We start from the raw sequence: 11,995 nt of genomic DNA, 5'->3' as shown, positions 1-11,995 counted from the left end.
ATTGTGGTGACGTAAGCATGCTCGGGCCGGGTTGATGAAGCCAGTGTGAGTGCAGGCCAGAGGGGGAGTGGGGAGGGGGGATAACCGGGCCCCAGCACGGAACCAGCAAACCGTGCCTAGTGTGAGTACGCCCTAAGAACATGATCAAAAAGGCTTATATTGTACTTTCTTACTTTCAGCACAAGTGAGATCATAGACAGTCCAACTTGGGTCCATATTTCATCATCCTCTCATACAGTGTGACATGCAATAAACGTGTACGACTCGCACAGTGTAAAGTCAGCTCACCGTCTTACAAAATAACTGCCAGGATAATTCCAAGTACCTTTGTGGAACCTTTTTTCTTTTGCTGCATGGCTTATACTGTAGCCTCCAACACCGGACGTTGTAGCCTCCAACACCGGACGTTGTAGCCTCCAACACCGGACGTTGTAGCCTCTAACACCGGACGTTGGCCCTACTGTAAACAGGGTTCATACACTTTTTTGACAATCAATTTCCATGATTTTTCCATGACTTTTCCATGACTTTGAGGCAAATTTTAATGACTATACATTCTCTAAACATATGTGTAGACATGAAAAATAAGAAAAAATCCAGGCCAAAATTCCACAGTATATCATAAATTAATGACAAGCCACGTGGTTTAATTGAAAAAATAAACATTTACCGTATTTTCAATATCAATATAAACGGGAGTTACGACCTACTTTTTTTTTTATTTCGCGCGTGGACGGAGGAGCAGTGGCAGCACAGTGGAGTGTTGTGTACGATAAGCTGAGGCAGCACAGGCTCCACTGCAGCCCATCTCGGCAACACGATCGCTCTTTCTCGCGTTGTACGCACGAGGACATCGTTAGTTTTTTTTCTATACTGTGTTTACGATCAAAACGTATCTAAATCTAGGGTCGCGCTTAACGACGAAAACTGCTTTATGACGGACTTTTCAGTCTCTAACCCCATCGTTAACCGTGCACATTTTGCACGCCCCGTCTCCTTGTCTTTCACAAGCCATAGCTTGTATTTGTCCAACTGAAGCAGTCATTGTTTAATCGGCATTTACCAGCATTACGCTGATTTACATCAAAGTACAATCTACAGCTCCGCTTGGAGTCCGACGCTAACGCAGTGAACTAATGTGTGAAGTTACGTTAGCGGTCCGCACAATGAAAAAAAATGGCTATATTATATTTATTAATTTTTTCTTCCGGTTATCAGAACAACATACATTTATTGTGTCAAGCAAATTTCCATGACTTTTCCAAAACATTTGAGTATTTTTATTTTTCCAAAACTTATCCAGGCCTGGAAATTGCTATTTTCAAATTCCATAACTTTTCCAGGTTTTTCATGACCGTACGAACCCTGTGTAAAGGACATTAGATAAGCTGAAACAGATGCTGTGGCAGGTGAATCGACCAAAACATTTAGCATTCTGGCACACAACCACAGGAGTGAGGAAAACAGGATCTACACTATTACCATAAAATTACCTCAAATGTGAAGTGTGCCATTTCAGGTACCTTAACACGGAAAAGCCTATTTGTATAGTGAATCTGACTATTCAGACCCATTCAAGGAAAGTTAATTTAAACAGTTTTTTTACTGATTTGGAGTTTATTACATTCCCACTTCAACGTTCCTACAGATGGAAACAACACTGATGGAGGCAACAGATGAGAAAGAAAATAGCTTACAACAAAAAGACTTTCAGTGCAACAACTTTTCAAAACCAGATAGCTAAGGTGTGACCAAGCCACAGGTATGTTCCTGGAAGGATATTATGAATTATATTAGATTTCTTGGAATTGTTCTAAGAACCCATATAAGTTGCAAGATAATTGGCTGGGAAAATACATTCATGCCATGTCTATGACTAAGCTAAACAATAAAGGAAAAAAAGAAACAGGGTCAGAGCAGCAGTGCTTTAAGTGAGTGTCCTCATAAACACCTCCTGTAAACAGTCAAAAGGTACGCAAAAGGCTGAAATGCCAACATGGTCTTACCTTTCCCTGCTGAGGCAGAAGACCTTGTAACAGTAAACGTTTTTTAGTTTTCAGTGTAATGCTGAATGAATGGCCGTTATAAACAGCACTGCTCATGACAAACGGTGAAATCATGAGAATGTCATTTTGACATATAATGGAGGCTTTTTTGCTATTTGTAGTTTAAGGGCTCACTATACATGCTGCCTCCCCCCAACTATAACTGCGGTACTGCAAACACATGCCGTCCGGTACTAATGAAAAACTTAACATCTCTGACATTCTGTCAAGTCCCTGCCTGGACACCAAACTTTAACAACACAGGAAGGAACAGTGTTTCAACTGAAACACTGAAATAGTTCTTTTCTTTTGGCAATACAAATCACTCGACAGAATTTAGAAGGTGGAATGGTCATGTCTGCCTTCTCCATACCATCAGGGAGGTTTCTGTAGCAGTGCCAGGCTGTACACATTTCCCCTTCCTCACTTCTGAGTGATTTTATTCACTTGCAAGTTTTGAAATACGGACACCAATCAACTAGCAGTGTGATCTACAATAAATAAGCAAATAAATTGATTAAAATAATTTTAAAAAGTAAAAATGTGCACTCAGACCCATCCATGAGTGCGCGCGCACACACACACACACACACACACACACACACACACACACACACACACACACACACACACACACACACACACACACACACACACACACACACCCCAACTTATTCACAATGATGTTGGGTTACAAAAGTCATGTCCGAAAGGTCCAAGTTTGCTTAATGTGCACTCAGTTTCCGTCCTCAGCTCAAGTCTGCTCTCTAGTGTACATTAGAGCTATTTACAGTCCCAAAACCAACCTTCAGTCAGTGGTGTACAAGTCTCAGCCACAAACGCTCCATCCACACAAAGAATGCGAGATCTATACTGCGTTAACCTGGTCTCAATGTCAGACCTGCCAGCTACATTCTGATTGGCTATCTGCAATTCCATGTGTCGATTCATACTTGTCCAACACCAATTTTGATGTTCCAGCCTTTGAGAACAGTTGCACAAGGTAATGTAAAATGAGACTTTCAGAGACAGATATATCTGTGGGACTGAAAAGGGTTTTGTGAAGTCCACGGTATCTTGTCGTTCAAAGTAATTCAAGGGGTTTTGCTTAAAGCAGTTAGTAAGTAAGAGAGACATGGTTGCTTGTTGGCTGGCGGGCTGGGGTTAAAGCCTTATATTTCAAGCATGGCCAACTCTTGGAGAATGGCTACCAGGATTTCACAGACGTCTGGCTTTGCTGGGTGTGCTACAGGGCCGGAGTGGACCCCTTTTTCAGCCCGGGAGTTTCATGCCCAAATCCGGCCCAAAATAATTCTTCCCTCCTAATCGGCCCAAACTAGAGATTGATGTGTGCCGGCCCATCGGGAATCCTCCCGAATCTCCTGATTAGCCACTCAGACTCTGGTGTGCTACCTCTTTTGTCAGTTCTGCAGGATCATATAAAACACAGACATAGCTGTAGCTTATACGGGCAAAATGAAAAGGGTGATGCGGACATCACATCTGGGTAATTTACCATCATAACTGTAACTCACAGTCTGCTCATGGGCACTAAAATATGGAGATGCAGGTGTTTAGAGGCCATTGTAGGTACACAACTTGTACCTAGTGCTGGGCGGTATACCGGATTGCACCGATTTTATTTTTGTTATGATAAGAATTTTTCATATACCGGCCACACCAGTTTAAATAACCTAAACGTATCCGGGAACGCTACACGGGCATAAATTGTTTAAGAGACGCTTTTTATTGCTGCGCCTCTAAACACACATGCAACAGATCGCAAAGCTAGCTTGCTGAAAATGGACGAGGGAATTTCTGCACTGCAAACGTTGTCAAGCAAAAGTAGTTGTAGCTAGTGGTAACACGAGCAAACTGCTGCACCATCTTAGACGCAAACAAACTTTGGAGTACCAAAAGTGCATGGATTTAAACGCAGTGCCTTCTACATCAGGTAAAACCGACGGGTTAAAGGACAGGTGAATCAGACCTCACTTCTTCAGATGTTTGCTAAGGGTACTTCATATGACAGAAAAAGCAAGTGGTGGATCGAGATCAGCGTGGTTGAGAAAGACGGATTCAGGGCTATGATAAAGATGCTCGATTCCAGGTACGACATTCCAAGTCAGAAATACGTTAATGAACTAGCGATCCCCAAATTGTACAACGAATACAGAGGGAAGATACAAGCAAGTGTGTGCCTCCCCGTTATTCCATGACTGCATATTTGTGGTCAAGTAGCACGATGGAACCATATTTGAGCTTAACTATTCATTATATAAACGATGACAGGCTAATATTTAAACAAATAAATAATTGCCAATGCTATTTAATTAAAGATATTTGGGACTTGTCAGTTCAAGACAACCATTGACAAACAGACAAACAGCCCTGGCTACTTTGTCTAAATACCTCTTTTTTGTTTAGATGTGTTGAAAATTAACAAACTGGTGTGCAATTTATAATATTACGTGGAGCTGGTTTTCACAAGTTGTATAAACCTACAGTTTTGATGTTGTCAGAAAAATGTGTTATGCTATGAGTCATTCATGACTTTAGTGCCACCATTTGAAAACCGCCATGCAAATCTGTATTACATGTAATATTTAGGTGGAGACATTTTTCTAACTGTGCGTTCACACCGAAAGCGATAAAATCTCTCTCCGTTGCAGAGTCGCCAGCATCGCGTTGCGTGGGGGCGTGTCCAACATCACGCTGGCATGCAGCACGTGACAGATATGCAAATCACATTTTTAAAGCAGGACGCAGCATTTATTTATTTTAATCTATTGATGACAAGACACACGATTATAAAGGAGTGCGTGTATAAAACATAGTGTGTGTATAAAACACATATAGTATATAAACCTAAAATGTTTATGTAATTTTTTTACTTTTTACCCCAGACCCGAAGATCAAACAGGAATAAAAATAACCAATAATAGGGTATATGCTAATTTATTGCAGATGTTTAACAAATGAACAGTATTCCCTCCAAAAATAAACATTTTGTACTGTAAATAAACAGGGACACATCGTAAAGTGCGGGACATCCAGAGACAGCCACTATCATATGGGCAATCGGAACAAATAACACAGGTCAACAACAAAAAAAAAAAAAAAAAATTACTGGTGTCCAAAATATTTTAATGAATTTGGGGTATTTTTGGGGTGCTGATTCTGAATATGCTATCAGTTTTGCCAGATTGGCTCAAGTTTTTGAGTTTTTTGGTATCTTATTTATAGCACTTGTTGGTAAATGTGACGCATCATCTCATTAATTTCTTGGGATTAGTACTTGAACTGAGCAGTTCTCAATATAGTTTTTTGTTAATTAGTGTTCTAAAAGTTTGTTCATAGCTTGATTTTTGCACTAACTTTATGTTGTTGTCTGTTTTCCAGTGAAAAGCATGAACTCATCAAGAAGAAGTTGTCTTAACGATCCAGACACATTCTGTTACATTTGTGGTGAATATACACTGCAAAAACATAGAAGAAACATAACAGACTTCATAAAAAAAGTGTATTTGGCCTATTTTAAATAAAATAAAATAAAGTTAATGCGCGTGTAGCAAATTACGTCTTTTTTTTTTACACATTTCACGAAAAATCTCAAAAACTTGAGCCAATCTGGCAAAACTGATGACATATTCAGAATCAGCACCCCAAAGTTACCCTAAATTCGTTGAAATATCTTTGGCCCCAAAAATGCTGTTGACCTGTGTAATCAGTAGGAACCAAAGTCAGAGGTGCGGTCTCGGAGGAGGGTGCAAACATACTTTCTGATTGGTAGTTGCTGCCGCGCGTCACTGCTCATTTGCATAAAGTTGCTCGATTCGCTCACTTCGCGTCGCTCACGGTCGCGTCGCTCACTCTCATTGAAAATGAATGACTTCCGGTCGCCGTGTCACTCTCGTCGCTTTCGGTGTGAACGCACAGGAATAGTGGAATAGGGTACTCTTAACAACTCTACTGCAGTAATTTTCCAATCAATGCAGTTTACACATCATGCATGGGGGCAAAATAAAACTGTCAAATTCCGTGAAACCGATATAATTTAGAAAAATACCATGATGTAGAATTTTGGTCATACCGCACAGCACTACTTGTACCTATAGCAACTTGCTTACCCCAGGAAATGTGCACACAGGGGAATGTGTACATGAGGGAATGTGCCCCCGAAGAAATGTGCTCCTGAGGGAATGTGTTACATCTGTTTACCATGTTTGTCAAATTCTAGTTTGATCGGTTGTTTGTTTGTTTGTTCATTTGTCCCTCTCTCGTACCCAAGGTTGCTTCACAAAGAACTCAGGCGGAACAGGGGAGTCACCATCCTGATGTGACTCCATCTGACTACAAATACAATGGCAGCCAGATCCTGAGTCAGCTCAACTCAACCCAACCCAATACATTAAGACCAAAACAATACCAGTCTAGATGAATAACAGAGCTTTGGAAATTACCAGGAATGAGTGGGTCGTCCATTTGATCTAGAACACATGTAAACCTCAAAGTAAACAGGCAATTATAGCGTAGCAAAATGAAAAGCTCACAGTAGGTTAGAAAATCTGATCGTATTCTGACCTTCCTACATAATAACAGAAGAATAAAACCAGAAACAATGCAAGTAAATCCAGAGGTTCTGAGCACGCCAATTAATATTGTTAGATGGCCACTTAAAGAAATGCTGCTTCTTCTTCTTCCTTCTGCAATTCCCGTTTAGGGGTCGCCACAGTGGATCAAACTCCTCCATCTGGTCCTGTCCTGAGTGTCCTCCACTGACACACCTGCCACTCTCATATCCTCTACCACTGCATCCATAAACCTCCTCTTAGGTCTACCTCTCTTCCTCTTGCCTGGAAGTTCCATCCTCAAGACCCTCCTACCAATATACCTCTCCTCCCTCCTCTGTCCAAACCATCTCAATCTCGCTTCTCTAACTTTATCTCCAAAACATGCTACATGTGCTGATCCTCTAATAAACTCATTTCTGATCCTATCCTTCCTCGTCACTCCAAATGAGAATCTCAACACCTCCATCTCCCTCACCTGTCTCTTTGTCAATGCCACTGTCTCCAGTCCATACAACATAGCAGGTCACACTACTGTCCTATAGATCTTTCCTTTCATTCTAGCCGACACCCTTCTATCACAGATCACCCCAGACACTTTATGCCATCCACACCACCCTGCCTGCACTCTCTTCTTGACCTCTCTTTCACTTCCTCCATTACTCTGTACCCTCGACCCTAAGTAGGTAAATTCATCAACCATCTCATCACCTAAAGAAATGCAAGCTCACAAAATTACAAAAAGCAACAATTTCCCATTGATCCACAGTGTGCCCAACTGCCTTGCTAAATGATTGGATTTGTTCAAAAACAAGAACCGTCAAGCACATCATCTTGGAAGAATATTTAAACTAATCTCACTGAAATCTTGAAATTAATCTAGATTAAAATGGCTCATTCAGAATATGCGTGCCCAAGTAATGACTAAAAGTCAGTCTTTGAGATAGGGTTTCTTAATACAGAGGGTGCATTAGACCAGGGGCTCATCTCCTGTTTCCAAAATGCATCAATGACTGCTTGAAAAAGCTGTTCTACTTTAATACTTGAAGAAAAAAAACATGCTCAATAAAATGTACTCGTGTTCAACAGTTTATTCAGTTAAATATGAAAATAGTACTGTATGCCTACATACTTTAAGAGGGCATATTCAGTCAAACATGAATTTGTAAGCTTACATACTATATAACATGTTGATAACATGTTTATTCAGCTAAACATGAGATTTGAAATGTAAGCCAACATTTAGTACAAGGGCTCGATAACCTGTTTTCGGCGGCGGCGACTCTTCCCCTGGGCTGCATCAGTGCTTGTCCCAGCGTCAGCAGCATTAGCAAATGGGTGCTTTGCGTTTAAATGGTACTTCAGACTGGTAAAACTCCTACAATAAACTAATTCCGCGTTGCATAAGGTGCAAACAACTTTAGTCTTGTTAATGTCTCCATTAGGAAGCCTCTTAAAATTAATTAATTAATTAATTTTAAAAAATAAAAATTTTCCATGAAGCAAACCTGGCGGCTTCGTGGCTGCATCCATGTAAGCTAGGGCTGGGTATCGATTCAAATTCCAAGAATCAATCCGATTCCGATTCTGAAGATTAAGAATCGATTTATTTCGATTTAATCCGATTTAATCGATTCGATCCGATTCAGGGTTTAGTGTTATTAAAATGTATTTGAGCTGTTTCCTGACTATGTACAGAAGCAACATGTTAAAACTAGCATTATATCGGCAAATCAGCAAATAGTTACTGGTAGTTGGTAGTTACTGATGGCTGGAAGACTGGTGAAAAGGGTCATCATAAATCTACCTTCAAGAAAGGTAATAAACAGGACAATAAACAGGACATCTTTGAGGTGTCTATATCTGCAACAGTGGACTCCTACTGGGACACTAACCAGTGCATTATTATTATGATTGAAATAATTAAGAATTCACCCAAAAGCTGTTGCTACGAAATGCATTTTTATTTAAAAAGTGCTCACACTTAATAAACTGAAAGTATAAACTGAAAGTATAAAATGTAAACGTGTATTTTTCTTTAAAGTGAGAATATAAGAACAGAACTGTCATGTTACGGGCCCCGACCCCTCCCTTTTGGGCGTGTGTTAACGTTGTCTGCGTCTACTCGTCTGCGTCTGTGGATCTCCGTGGGTGCGGGTGCGTCTTGTGATAGTCCGTCTCACCCAGAGAACGTATATACAGTCACTGGTCTCACCTGTGGCTCGTCTCGTCACGTGGGGTTTGTGTGTTTCGCGCGGTATCCTGTGCTCGTCGTTGTTTGAGTCAAACATGTTCTATGTAAACGTGTTTTATGTGCACTGTCTGCGCTTCGGTAAACGTAATAAACGTAACGATTTGGAAAGTGCAAAGGATTCTGTCTCGTCCATCGCCTTGCGCCCAACGTTACAAGAACATTTTTAACTTTTTTAAACTGTAAAAACACTGGGTAAACTGTGAGTGACATGGACTAACTGTAAATAGTCACTGACACTGGATAAACTGTCCTTCTGCTTTTAGATTTCCGATTTGACTATTGTCGTTACCGGCACTGTCCAACGCCATGTTGTTTTACAGTTAGTTAGACCGAGCACGCCTGCGTGAATTCAGTGACGAGGCGGGGGTAAAAGTTCACTAAAAAAATCGATCTTTGGACGTACGAATCGATTATCAGATCATCATATGCGAATCGATTCTGAATCGGAAAATCGATTTTTTTTCAACACAGGCCTAATGTAAGCACTCGTGCGAATTGTTGTGGGTGGTAATTCACAGGTTTGAAAACTCGTTCTCGCCTCCTACTGTGCAATTTGGTTAGGAATACAACCGAGCTAAACTATCAAGGTGAATGTCATCAGTTTGCTTACCTATTTTGACCCAGTTCCCAACCCAACTTTAAGAATAGATTAACGGCGATATTTTTTATATCGCCCGATAAGAGTATCACATTATCGAACGCCAATAACGGCCCACCACTAATTTAAACTAAGAGAACCAGGTGCAGTTGGGCACAACAAAACAAAGGACTATGGAAAGAACATCAGTCATCAAACCGCTTTTGTATTTCATCTATAGTTTCAGTTAATTTGTTTCAGTCAGAGGGTAAAATCGGTTCAAAATGGTCGTGTGATGGTGCTGATTTATGAGCATTTTGGATGATCTCTATTGGCCTGTAGGTGGCTGTAGAGACAACAAAACCATTTCAGAAAGATCAAGAATTTCTACTGAATGACCACTGGATGGCATCATAAGAGCAGAACAAATAATAACCACTTCACGATGAGTCATCCCATAATAAACCAACTGCTTTTGGGAGAAAAATTGATTTAGCACAAGCTGAAATATCAGGTCATGAAACAAATGACAGACAATGGTGCATCAGTTTGTGTGCTGTGAAGTGAGTCGAACCTTCACATCAGTCTTGCTGAAAGGTCAGTAGAGCTTTGCACCTGCATCATGGTTTCAGCAGAATGATAGGAGTCATATTTCATCATATGAAAACTATGCTGCTTGCCACACAGGTACGCACTGACTCATGCTGAGTCATGAATCTACACTGGCTTCATTTCCTACAAGACGTTCCTCCACATCTCAGTTGGTGAAACCATTTGTCCTCCAGTGCCTCCAGACTTTTTTTAGGCCTTCTGTTGTCTATCAGTCACTATTAATAGTGCTGTTAATGCAGAAACAAGGAACAGGTGACTGATTTTATTAGGCAACTTTCAGATTTTATTATATTTATAAGAAAAACATGTACTGCCACAACTGCAGTTCTGCAATCTTCAATAACTGAATAACGCATCAGACAGTGCCATTCTTGGTTGTTTGAAAATCAAAAACATTTCAGAGTGAAACAACCAGGACACTAGCAGCACTCCGACAGTCTTTTATACAATACTGCCTCCCCACAGGAGTCCCCATGCTCCCAATATCAGGACAAGATACACTATCTCTCTCTCTCACACACACACACACACACACACACACACACACACACACACACACACACACACACACACACACACACACACACACACACACACACACACACACACACACACACACCACTCATTAAGAGTCCTTTCAGAATACACAGAAGGACGACAACATGCATGGACACTGAAGAATCCACCCTGGACCTGCCACCTCCTGCCTAACTGGTTATGATGAAGGATGAACCCACTGCCCTGGCCCCTCTCACCACACAGAATTCTCCTCTACTATGGCTGTATCTCCACAGCCCTGGACTACCATTACTGACCATCAAGAAGTCTAAGACTCTTAAGAATAAGAATAGAGAAAACGTGTATAAATACACCTAAAGATGAGAATTATTTATCATTCCCATCACTTCTTTGTTTATGTATCTCTCTAATTATTGGTGTCATGGTGACCAGAAGAAGATGTCACCCTTGGCTTGCTCACCGAAAGCTTGGACTCGGACACTTGTAAAGCTGCTTTGTGACAACAACTGTTGTAAAAAGAATTTTGATTTTACTTGAAGAATGAAACATCCCATGTCCAATATTCCTCTGACCTTCTCACACCCATTTATTCAAACGCATTTTTTCATTTCAGGAATGGCAGCATTTCAATTATCAACCTACACTATATAACCAAATGTGTGAGACAACATTCACAAACCATTAATTGTATGTTCCTTGTCACTGAAGTGATTTCTGTTAAAATGCATAAGGAACTGTCAGTATCTCAGTATCAGACAAAGATAAACGTGGCAGAACTAGCAGCCCACATGACTGACTGAGACTGCTGACATCCACACACATGAATGAAGTGAGAACAATGCAAGTGGTCCAGACTGGTGTGTGTGTGTATGCCTGTGTGTGTGTCCCCGTCTCTCATATTACCTGTGTCATGGCGTCACTCTAGTTGTGACAATGACTTGACTGGAAAGCAATGTCTCAGTGAGCTTCATGACTGTGGTCACCTCCAGGCCCCTCCCTTTAGTTATGCTTCTATAGATTAGCCTGCCGGAGCCACATGCTAATCACTGGCACGAGAGCTATGTATATTTAAATCAATGATGGTTTAAATTGATGTCCACACACTCAGTCTGTATTGTCTATCTTTTTGCATGCCTCTACCCAAGACGATTGCATGCAAGCACCTACAAGCACCTGGGAGATGGTCTGGCTTGCCGGTGGATGTGCTGATTCCGGGGTTGGATGTGGCATTGCCGTAAGAGGACGTGCTGATGCTAGCTCCTGCCTGAGGCTCACTATCTGCACTGAAGTGACTGTGACTACTTGGCCGGGGAACAAGGACCTTAACTTTATCTGTAGAACCATCCTGCACACCACGGACTTGTGCTAACGGGCCGCCCAATGGAGGTTCCCTTTTGAGTCTTGGTCCTCCCGAGGT

The 11,995-nt window shown here is 41.2% G+C and overlaps 1 protein-coding gene across 9 annotated transcripts in view; it reads right to left on the bottom strand.

Annotated features, from left to right (window-relative positions):
* The window catches only part of tsc22d1 (TSC22 domain family, member 1), a 62,824-nt gene that overhangs the window by 35,874 nt on the left and 14,955 nt on the right, over positions 1–11,995 (bottom strand). For 5 of the 9 annotated variants that reach the window (XR_013123039.1, XR_013123036.1, XR_013123038.1 and 2 more), the window contains exon 2: positions 326–460. The exons of the other annotated variants lie outside the window; for them this stretch is intronic. The gene's annotated coding sequence lies outside the window, so the exon portion shown is untranslated. The remainder of the gene's footprint in view (positions 1–325; positions 461–11,995) is intronic. 9 annotated transcript variants of the gene reach the window in all.

This window comes from Brachyhypopomus gauderio, unplaced genomic scaffold, assembly GCF_052324685.1.
Source record: "Brachyhypopomus gauderio isolate BG-103 unplaced genomic scaffold, BGAUD_0.2 sc40, whole genome shotgun sequence".
Lineage (NCBI taxonomy): Eukaryota > Metazoa > Chordata > Actinopteri > Gymnotiformes > Hypopomidae > Brachyhypopomus > Brachyhypopomus gauderio.
This window is presented reverse-complemented; position numbering and strand designations above follow the sequence as displayed.